Source organism: Rhinoderma darwinii (genome assembly GCF_050947455.1).
Source record: "Rhinoderma darwinii isolate aRhiDar2 chromosome 5 unlocalized genomic scaffold, aRhiDar2.hap1 SUPER_5_unloc_52, whole genome shotgun sequence".
NCBI classification, from domain to species: Eukaryota; Metazoa; Chordata; class Amphibia; order Anura; family Rhinodermatidae; genus Rhinoderma; species Rhinoderma darwinii.
The window spans coordinates 432,741-443,969 of NW_027461812.1; positions in this window are offsets into that span (position 1 = coordinate 432,741).

The window sequence follows — 11,229 nt, forward strand, 5'->3', positions numbered from 1 at the left end:
CCTCCAGTGATTGCCTGTCCTCTGTCTCTATTATCATGTACTCCAGTGATTGTCTGTCCTCTGTCTCTATCATCATGTCCTCCAGTGATTGTCTGTCCTCTGTCTCTATCATCATATCCTCCAGTGATTGTCTGTACTCTGTCTCTATCATCATGTCCTCCAGTGATTGTCTGTCCTCTGTCTCTATCATCATATCCTCCAGTGATTTTCTGTCCTCTGTCTCTATCATCATGTCCTCCAGTGATTGTCTGTCCTTTGTCTCTATCATGTCCTCCAGTGAATATCTGTCCGCTGTCTATATAATCATTTTCTCCATTGATTGTCTGTCCGATGTCTCTATTATCATGTCCTCTAGTGATTGTCTGTCATCTGTCTCTATCATTATGTCCTCCAGTGATTGTCTGTCCACTGTCTCTATTATCATGTCCTCCAGTGATTGTCTGTCCACTGTCTCTATTATCATGTCCTCCAGTGATTGTCTGTCCGCTGTCTCTATCATCATGTCCTCCAGTGATTGTCTGTCAGCTGCCTCTTTTATCATGTCCTCCAGTGATTGTCAATCCGCTGTCTCTATCATAATGTTCTCCAGTGATTGTCTGTCTGCTGTCTCTATCATCATGTCCTCCAGTGATTGTCTGTCCACTGTCTCTATCATCATGTCCTCTAGTGATTGTCTGCTGTCTCTATTATCATGTCCTCGAGTGATTGTCTGTCCGCTGTCTCTATCATCATGTCTTCCAGTGAGTGTCTGTCCTCGGTCTCTATCATCATGTCCTCCAGTGATTGTCTGTCCGCTGTCTCTATCATCATGCCCTCCAGTGATTGTCTGTCATCTGTCGCTATCATCATGTCCTCCAGTGATGTCTGTCCGCTGTCTCTATCATCATGTCCTCCAGTGATTGTCTGTCAGCTGTCTCTTTTATCATGTCCTCCAGTGATTGTCTGTCTGCTGTCTCTATCATCATGCCCTCCAGTGATTGTCTGTCCTCTGTCTCTATCATCATGTCCGCCAGTAATTGTCTGTCCTCTGTCTCTATCATCATGTACTCCAGTGATTGTCAATCCGCTGTCTCTATCATAATGTTCTCCAGCGATTGTCTGTCCTCTGTCTCTATCATCATGTCCTCCAGTGATTGTCAATCCGCTTTCTCTATCATAATGTTCTCCAGTGATTGTCTGTCTGCTGTCTCTATCATCATGTCCTCCAGTGATTGTCTGTCCACTGTCTGTATCATCATGTCCTCTAGTGATTGTATGCTGTCTCTATTATCATGTCCTCCAGTGATTGTCTGTCCGCTGTCTCTATCATCATGTCCTCCAGTGAGTGTCTGTCCTCTGTCTCCATCATCATGTTCTCCAGTGATTGTCTGTCCACTGTCTCTATTATCATGTCCTCCAGTGATTGTCTGTCCTCTGTCTCTTTCATCATCTCCTCCAGTGATTGCCTGTCCTCTGTCTCTATTATCATGTCCTCCAGTGATTGTTTGTCCACTGCCTCTATTATCATTTCCTCCAGTGATTGTCTCTCCGCTGTCTCTATCATCATGTCCTCCAGTGATTGTCTGTCAGCTGTCTCTTTTATCATGTCCTCCAGTGATTGTCTGTCTGCTGTCTCTATCATCATGCCCTCCAGTGATTGTCTGTCCTCTGTCTCTATCATCATGTCCGCCAGTAATTGTCTGTCCTCTGTCTCTATCATCATGTACTCCAGTGGTTGTCAATCCGCTGTCTCTATCATAATGTTCTCCAGCGATTGTCTGTCCTCTGTCTCTATCATCATGTCCTCCAGTGATTGTCAATCCGCTTTCTCTATCATAATGTTCTCCAGTGATTGTCTGTCTGCTGTCTCTATCATCATGTCCTCCAGTGATTGTCTGTCCACTGTCTGTATCATCATGTCCTCTAGTGATTGTATGCTGTCTCTATTATCATGTTCTCCAGTGATTGTCAGTCCGCTGTCTCTATCATCATGTCCTCCAGTGAGTGTCTGTCCTCTGTCTCCATCATCATGTTCTCCAGTGATTGTCTGTCCACTGTCTCTATTATCATGTCCTCCAGTGATTGTCTGTCCTCTGTCTCTTTCATCATCTCCTCCAGTGATTACCTGTCCTCTGTCTCTATTATCATGTACTCCAGTGATTGTCTGTCCTCTGTCTCTATCATCATGCCCTCCAGTGATTGTCTGTCCTCTGTCTCTATCATCATATCCTCCAGTGATTGTCTGTCCTCTGTCTCTATCATCATGTCCTCCAGTGATTGTCTGTCCTTTGTCTCTATCATGTCCTCCAGTGATTGTCTGTCCGCTGTCTATATAATAATTTCCTCCAGTGATTGTCTGTCTGATGTCTCTATCATCATGTCCTCCAGGGATTGTCTGTCCTCTGTCTCTATCATCATGTCCTCCAGTAATTGTCTGTCCACTCTCTGTATTATCATGTCCTCCAGTAATTGTCTGTCCACTATCTGTATTATCATGTCCTCCAGTGATTGTCTGTGCGCTGTCTCTATCATCATGCCCTCCAGTGATTGTCTGTCATCTGTCTCTATCATCATGTCCTCCAGTGATTGTCTGTCCTCTGTCTCTATCATCATGTCCGCCAGTAATTGTCTGTCCTCTGTCTCTATCATCATGTACTCCAGTGATTGTAAATCCGCTGTCTCTATCATAATGTTCTCCAGTGATTGTCTGTACTCTGTCTCTATCATCATGTCCTCCAGTGATTGTCAATCCGCTGTCTCTATCATAATGTTCTCCAGTGATTGTCTGTCTGCTGTCTCTATGATCATGTCCTCCAGTGATTGTCTGTCCACTGTCTCTATCATCATGTCCTCTAGTGATTGTCTGCTGTCTCTATTATCATGTCCTCTAGTGATTGTCTGTCCGCTGTCTCTATTATCATGTCCTCCAGTGATTCTGTCCTCTGTCTCTTTCATCATCTCCTCCAGTGATTGCCTTTCCTCTGTCTCTATTATCATGTACTCCAGTGATTGTCTGTCCTTTGTATCTATCATCATGTCCTCCAGTGATTGTCTGACCTCTGTCTCTATCATCATATCCTCCAGTGATTGTCTGTCCTCTGTCTCTATCATCATGTCCTCCAGTGATTGTCTGTCCTTTGTCTTTATCATGTCCTCCAGTGATTGTCTGTCCGCTGTCTATATAATCATTTCCTCCAGTGATTGTCTGTCCGATGTCTCTATCATCATGTTCTCCAGTGATTGTCTGTCCTTTGTCTCTATCATCATGTCCTCCAGTGATTGTCTGTCCTTTGTCTCTATCATCATGTCCTCTAGTGATTTTCTGCTGTCTCTATTATCATGTCCGCTAGTGATTGTCTGTCCGCTGTCTCTATTATCATATCCTCCAGTTATTGTCTGTCCTCTGTCTCTTTCATCATCTCCTCCAGTGATTGCCTTTCCTCTGTCTCTATTATCATGTACTCCAGTGATTGTCTGTCCTTTGTCTCTATCATCATGTCCTCCAGTGATTGTCTGTCCTCTGTCTCTATTATCATATCCTCCAGTTATTGTCTGTCCTCTGTCTCTTTCATCATCTCCTCCAGTGATTGCAATTCCTCTGTCTCTATTATCATGTACTCCAGTGATTGTCTGTCCTTTGTCTCTATCATCATGTCCTCCAGTGATTGTCTGTCCTCTGTCTCTATCATCATATCCTCCAGTGATTGTCTGTCCTCTGTCTCTATCATCATGTCCTCCAGTGATTGTCTGTCCTTTATCTCTATCATGTCCTCCAGTGATTGTCTGTCCGCTGTCTCTATTATGATGTCCTCCAGTGATTGTCTGTCCTCTGTCTCTTTCATCATCTCCTCCAGTGATTGCCTTTCCTCTGTCTCTATTATCATGTACTCCAGTGATTGTCGGTCCTTTGTCTCTATCATCATGTCCTCCAGTGATTGTCTGTCCTAAGTCTCTATCATCATATCCTCCAGTGATTGTCTGTCCTCTGTCTCTATCATCATGTTCTCCAGTGATTGTCTGTCCTTTGTCTCTATCATCATGTCCTCCAGTGATTGTCTGTCCGCTGTCTCTATCATCATGTCCTCCAGTGATTGTTTGTCCACGGTCTCTATCATCATGTCTTCCATTGATTGTCTGTCCACTTTCTCTTTCATTATGTCCTCCAGTGATTGTCTGTCCGCTGTCTCTATCATCATGTCCTCCAGTGATTGTCTGTCATCTGTCTCTATTATCATATCCTCCAGAGATTGTCTGTCATCTGTCTCTAATATCATGTCCTCCAATGATTGTCTGTCCACTGTCTCTATCATCATGTCCTCCAGTGATTGTCTGTCCTCTGTTTCTATCATCATGTTCTCCAGTGATTGTCTGTCCTTTGTCTCTATCATCATGTCCTCCAGTGATTGTCTGTCCACGGTCTCTATCATCATGTCCTCCATTGATTGTCTGTCCACTTTCTCTATCATCATGTCCTCCAGTGATTGTCTGTCCACTGTCTCTATCATCATGTCCTCCACTGATTGTCTGTCCACTTTCTCTATCATCAATTCCTCCAGTGATTGTCTGTCCACTGTCTCTATCATCATGTCCTCCAATGATTGTTGTCCGCTGTCTCTATCATCATATCCTCCAGAGATTGTCTGTCCACTGTCTCTATCACCTTGTCCTCTAGTAATTGTCTGCTGTCTCTATCATCATGTCCTCCAGTGATTGTCTGTCCTTTATCTCTATCATGTCCTCCAGTGATTGTCTGTCCGCTGTCTCTATTATGATGTCCTCCAGTGATTGTCTGTCCTCTGTCTCTTTCATCATCTCCTCCAGTGATTGCCTTTCCTCTGTCTCTATTATCATGTACTCCAGTGATTGTCTGTCCTTTGTCTCTATCATCATGTCCTCCAGTGATTGTCTGTCCTCTGTCTCTATCATCATATCCTCCAGTGATTGTCTGTCCTCTGTCTCTATCATCATGTTCTCCAGTGATTGTCTGTCCTTTGTCTCTATCATCATGTCCTCCAGTGATTGTCTGTCCGCTGTCTATATCATCATGTCCTCCAATGATTGTCTGTCCGCTGTCTCTATCATCATGTCCTCCAGTGATTGTTTGTCCACGGTCTCTATCATCATGTCCTCCATTGATTGTCTGTCCACTTTCTCTATCATTATGTCCTCCAGTGATTGTCTGTCCGCTGTCTCTATCATCATGTCCTCCAGTGATTGTCTGTCATCTGTCTCTATCATCATGTTCTCCAGTGATTGTCTGTCTGCTGTCTCTATCATCATGTCCTCAAGTGATTGTCTGTCCACTGTCTCTGTCATCATGTCCTCTAGTGACTGTCTGCTGTCTCTATTATCATTTCCTCCAGTGATTGTCTGTCCGCTGTCTCTATCATCATTTCCTCCAGTGAGTGTCTGTCCTCTGTCTCTATCATCATGTCCTCCAGTGATTGTCTGTCCACTGTCTATATTATCATGTCCTCCAGTGATTGTCTGTCCTCTGTCTCTTTCATCATCTCCTCCAGTGATTGCCTGTCCTCTGTCTCTATCATCATGTCCTCTAAAGATTGTCTGCTGTCTCTATTATCATATCCTCCAGAGATTGTCTGTCATCTGTCTCTAATATCATGTCCTCCAGTGATTGTATGTCCACTCTCTCTATTATCATGTCCTCCAGTGATTGTCTGTCCGCTGTCTCTATCATCATGCCCTCCAGTGATTGTCTGTCCTCTGTCTCTATCATCATGTCCGCCAGTAAATGTCTGTCCTCTGTCTCTATCATCATGTACTCCAGTGACTGTCAATCCGCTGTCTCTATCATAATGTTCTCCAGTGATTGTCTGTCTGCTGTCTCTATCATCATGTCCTCCAGTGATTGTCTGTCCAATGTCTCTATCATCATGTCCTCTAGAGACTGTCTGCTGCCTCTATTATCATGTCCTCCAGTGATTGTCTGTCCGCTGTCTATATCATCATGTCCTCCAATGATTGTCTGTCCGCTGTCTCTATCATCATGTCCTCCAGTCATTGTCTGTCCTCTGTTTCTATCATCATGTTCTCCAGTGATTGTCTGTCCTTTGTCTCTATCATCATGTCCTCCAGTGATTGTCTGTCCACGGTCTCTATCATCATGTCCTCCATTGATTGTCTGTCCACTTTCTCTATCATCATGTCCTCCAGTGATTGTCTGTCCACTGTCTCTATCATCATGTCCTCCACTGATTGTCTGTCCACTTTCTCTATCATCAATTCCTCCAGTGATTGTCTGTCCACTGTCTCTATCATCATGTCCTCCAATGATTGTTGTCCGCTGTCTCTATCATCATATCCTCAAGTGATTGTCTGTCCACTGTCTCTATCACCTTGTCCTCTAGTAATTGTCTGCTGTCTCTATTATCATGTCCTCCAGTGATTGATTGTCATCTGTCTCTATCATCATGTCCTTCAGTAATTGTCTGTCCACTCTCTGTATTATCATGTCCTCCAGTGATTGTCTGTCCGCTGTCTCTATCATCATGCCCTCCAGTGATTGTCTGTCATCTGTCTCTATCATCATGTCCTCCAGTGATTGTCTGTCCACTGTCTCTATTATCATATTCTCCAGAGATTGTCTGTCCACTGTCTCTATTATAATGTCCTCCAGTGATTGTCTGTCCGCTGTCTCTATCATCATGTCCTCCAGAGATTGTCTGTCAGCTGTCTCTTTCATCATGCCCTCCAGTGATTGTCTGTCCTCTGTATCTATCATCATGTCCGCCAGTAATTGTCTGTCCTCTGTCTCTATCTTCATGTACTCCAGTGATTGTCAATCCGGTGTCTCTATCATCATGTCCTCCTGAGATTGTCTGTCAGCTGTCTCTTTCATCATGCCCTCCAGTGATTGTCTGTCCTCTGTCTCTATCATCATGTCCGCCAGTAATTGTCTGTCCTCTGTCTCTATCTTCATGTACTCCAGTGATTGTCAATCCGGTGTCTCTATCATAATGTTCTCCAGTGATTGTCTGTCCTCTGTCTCTATCATCATGTACTCCAGTGATTGTCAATCCGCTGTCTCTATCATAATGTTCTCCAGTGATTGTCTGTCTGCTGTCTCTATCATCATGTTCTCCAGTGATTGTCTGTCCTCTGTCTCTTTCATCATCTCCTCCAGTGATTGCCTGTCCTCTGTCTCTATTATAATGTACTCCAGTGATTGTCTGTCCTCTGTCTCTATCATCATGTCCTCCAGTGATTGTCTGTCCTCTGTCTCTATCATCATATCCTCCAGTGATTGTCTGTCCCCTGTCTCTATCATCATGTCCTCCAGTGATTGTCTGTCCTTTGTCTCTATCATGTCCTCCAGTGATTGTCTGTCCGCTGTCTATATATTCATTTCCTCCAGTGATTGTCTGTCCGATGTCTCTATCATCATGTCCTCCAGTGATTGTCTGTCCTCTGTCTCTATCATCATGTCCTCCAGTAATTGTCTGTCATCTGTCTCTATTATCATGTCCTCCAGTGATTGTCTGTCCACTGTCTCTATTATTATGTCCTCCATGGATTGTCTGTCTGCTGTCTCTATCATCATGTACTCCAGTGATTGTCTGTCCTCTGTCTCTATCATCATGTACACCAGTGATTGTCAATCCGCTGTCTCTATCATAATGTTCTACATTGATTGTCTGTCTGCTGTCTCTATCATCCTGTCCTCAAGTGATTGTCTGTCCACTGTCTCTATCATCATGTCCTCCAGTGAGTGTCTGTCCTCTGTCTCTATCATCATGTCCTCCAGTGGTTGTCTGTCCTCTGTTTCTATCATCATGTTCTCCAGTGATTGTCTGGCCTTTGTCTCTATCATCATGTCCTCCAGTGATTGTCTGTCCGCTGTCTATATCATCATGTCCTCCAATGATTGCCTGTCCGCTGTCTCTATCATCATGTCCTCCAGTGATTGTCTGTCCTTTGTCTCTATCATCATGTCCTCCAGTGATTGCCTGTCCACGGTCTCTATCAGAATGTCCTCCATTGATTGTCTGTCCACTTTCTCTATCATCATCTCCTCCAGTTATTGTCTGTCCACTGTCTCTATTATCATGTCCTCCAGTGATTGTCTGTCCGCTGTCTCTATCATCATGCCCTCCAGTGATTGTCTGTCCTCTGTCTCTATCATCATGTCCGCCAGTAATTGTCTGTCATCTGTCTCTATCATCATATACTCCAGTGACTGTCAATCCGCTGTCTCTATCATCATGTTCTCCAGTGATTGTCTGTCCGCTGTCTCTATCATCATGTCCTCCAGAGATTGTCTGTCAGCTGTCTCTTTCATCATGCCCTCCAGTGATTGTCTGTCCTCTGTATCTATCATCATGTCCGCCAGTAATTGTCTGTCCTCTGTCTCTATCTTCATGTACTCCAGTGATTGTCAATCCGGTGTCTCTATCATCATGTCCTCCTGAGATTGTCTGTCAGCTGTCTCTTTCATCATGCCCTCCAGTGATTGTCTGTCCTCTGTCTCTATCATCATGTCCGCCAGTAATTGTCTGTCCTCTGTCTCTATCTTCATGTACTCCAGTGATTGTCAATCCGGTGTCTCTATCATAATGTTCTCCAGTGATTGTCTGTCCTCTGTCTCTATCATCATGTACTCCAGTGATTGTCAATCCGCTGTCTCTATCATAATGTTCTCCAGTGATTGTCTGTCTGCTGTCTCTATCATCATGTTCTCCAGTGATTGTCTGTCCTCTGTCTCTTTCATCATCTCCTCCAGTGATTGCCTGTCCTCTGTCTCTATTATAATGTACTCCAGTGATTGTCTGTCCTCTGTCTCTATCATCATGTCCTCCAGTGATTGTCTGTCCTCTGTCTCTATCATCATATCCTCCAGTGATTGTCTGTCCCCTGTCTCTATCATCATGTCCTCCAGTGATTGTCTGTCCTTTGTCTCTATCATGTCCTCCAGTGATTGTCTGTCCGCTGTCTATATATTCATTTCCTCCAGTGATTGTCTGTCCGATGTCTCTATCATCATGTCCTCCAGTGATTGTCTGTCCTCTGTCTCTATCATCATGTCCTCCAGTAATTGTCTGTCATCTGTCTCTATTATCATGTCCTCCAGTGATTGTCTGTCCACTGTCTCTATTATTATGTCCTCCATGGATTGTCTGTCTGCTGTCTCTATCATCATGTACTCCAGTGATTGTCTGTCCTCTGTCTCTATCATCATGTACACCAGTGATTGTCAATCCGCTGTCTCTATCATAATGTTCTACATTGATTGTCTGTCTGCTGTCTCTATCATCCTGTCCTCAAGTGATTGTCTGTCCACTGTCTCTATCATCATGTCCTCCAGTGAGTGTCTGTCCTCTGTCTCTATCATCATGTCCTCCAGTGGTTGTCTGTCCTCTGTTTCTATCATCATGTTCTCCAGTGATTGTCTGGCCTTTGTCTCTATCATCATGTCCTCCAGTGATTGTCTGTCCGCTGTCTATATCATCATGTCCTCCAATGATTGCCTGTCCGCTGTCTCTATCATCATGTCCTCCAGTGATTGTCTGTCCTTTGTCTCTATCATCATGTCCTCCAGTGATTGCCTGTCCACGGTCTCTATCAGAATGTCCTCCATTGATTGTCTGTCCACTTTCTCTATCATCATCTCCTCCAGTTATTGTCTGTCCACTGTCTCTATTATCATGTCCTCCAGTGATTGTCTGTCCGCTGTCTCTATCATCATGCCCTCCAGTGATTGTCTGTCCTCTGTCTCTATCATCATGTCCGCCAGTAATTGTCTGTCATCTGTCTCTATCATCATATACTCCAGTGACTGTCAATCCGCTGTCTCTATCATCATGTTCTCCAGTTATTGTCTGTCTGCTGTCTCTATCATCATGTCCTCCAGTGATTGTCTGTCCACTGTCTCTATCATCATGTCCTCTAGAGAATGTCTGCTGTCTCTATTATCATGTCCTCCAGTGATTGTCTGTCCGCTGTCTATATCATCATGTCCTCCAATGATTGTCTGTCCGCTGTCTCTATCATCATGTCCTCCAGTGATTGTCTGTCCTCTGTTTCTATCATCATGTTCTCCAGTGATTGTCTGTCCTTTGTCTCTATCATCATGTCCTCCAGTGATTTTCTGTCCACGGTCTCTATCATCATGTCCTCCATTGATTGTCTGTCCACTTTCTCTATCATCATGTCCTCCAGTGATTGTCTGTCCACTGTCTCTATCATCATGTCCTCCACTGATTGTCTGTCCACTTTCTCTATCATCAATTCCTCAAGTGATTGTCTGTCCACTGTATCTATCACCTTGTCCTCTAGTAATTGTCTGCTGTCTCTATTATCATGTCCTCCAGTGATTGTCTGTCATCTGTCTCTATCATTATGTCCTTCAGTAATTGTCTGTCCACTCTCTGTATTATCATGTCCTCCAGTGATTGTCTGTCCGCTGTCTCTATCATCATGCCCTCCAGTGATTGTCTGTCATCTGTCTCTATCATCATGTCCTCCAGTTATTGTCTGTCCACTGTCTCTATTATCATATTCTCCAGAGATTGTTTGTCCACTGTCTCTATTATCATGTTCTCCAGTGATTGTCTGTCCGCTGTCTCTATCATCATGTCCTCCAGAGATTTTCTGTCAGCTGTCTCTTTCATCATGCCCTCCAGTGATTGTCTGTCCTCTGTCTCTATCATCATGTCCGCCAGTAATTGTCTGTCCTCTGTCTATATCATCATGTACTCCAGTGATTGTCAATCCGGTGTCTCTATCATAATGTTCTCCAGTGATTGTCTGTCCTCTGTCTCTATCATCATGTACTCCAGTGATTGTCAATCCGCTGTCTCTATCATAATTTTCTCCAGTGATTGTCTGTCTGCTGTCTCTATCATCATGTCCTCCAGTGATTGTCTGTCCACTGTCTCTATCATCATGTCCTCTAGTAATTGTCTGCTGTCTCTATCATCATGTTCTCCAGTGATTGTCTGTCCTCTGTCTCTTTCATCATCTCCTCCAGTGATTGCCTGTCCTCTGTCTCTATTATAATGTACTCCAGTGATTGTCTGTCCTCTGTCTCTATCATCATGTCCTCCAGTGATTGTCTGTCCTCTATCTCTATCATCATATCCTCCAGTGATTGTCTGTCCTCTGTCTCTATCATCATGTCCTCCAGTGATTGTCTGTCCTTTGTCTCTATCATGTCCTCCAGTGATTGTCTGTCGGCTGTCTATATACACATTTCCTCCAGTGATTGTCTGTCCGATGTCTCTATCATCATGT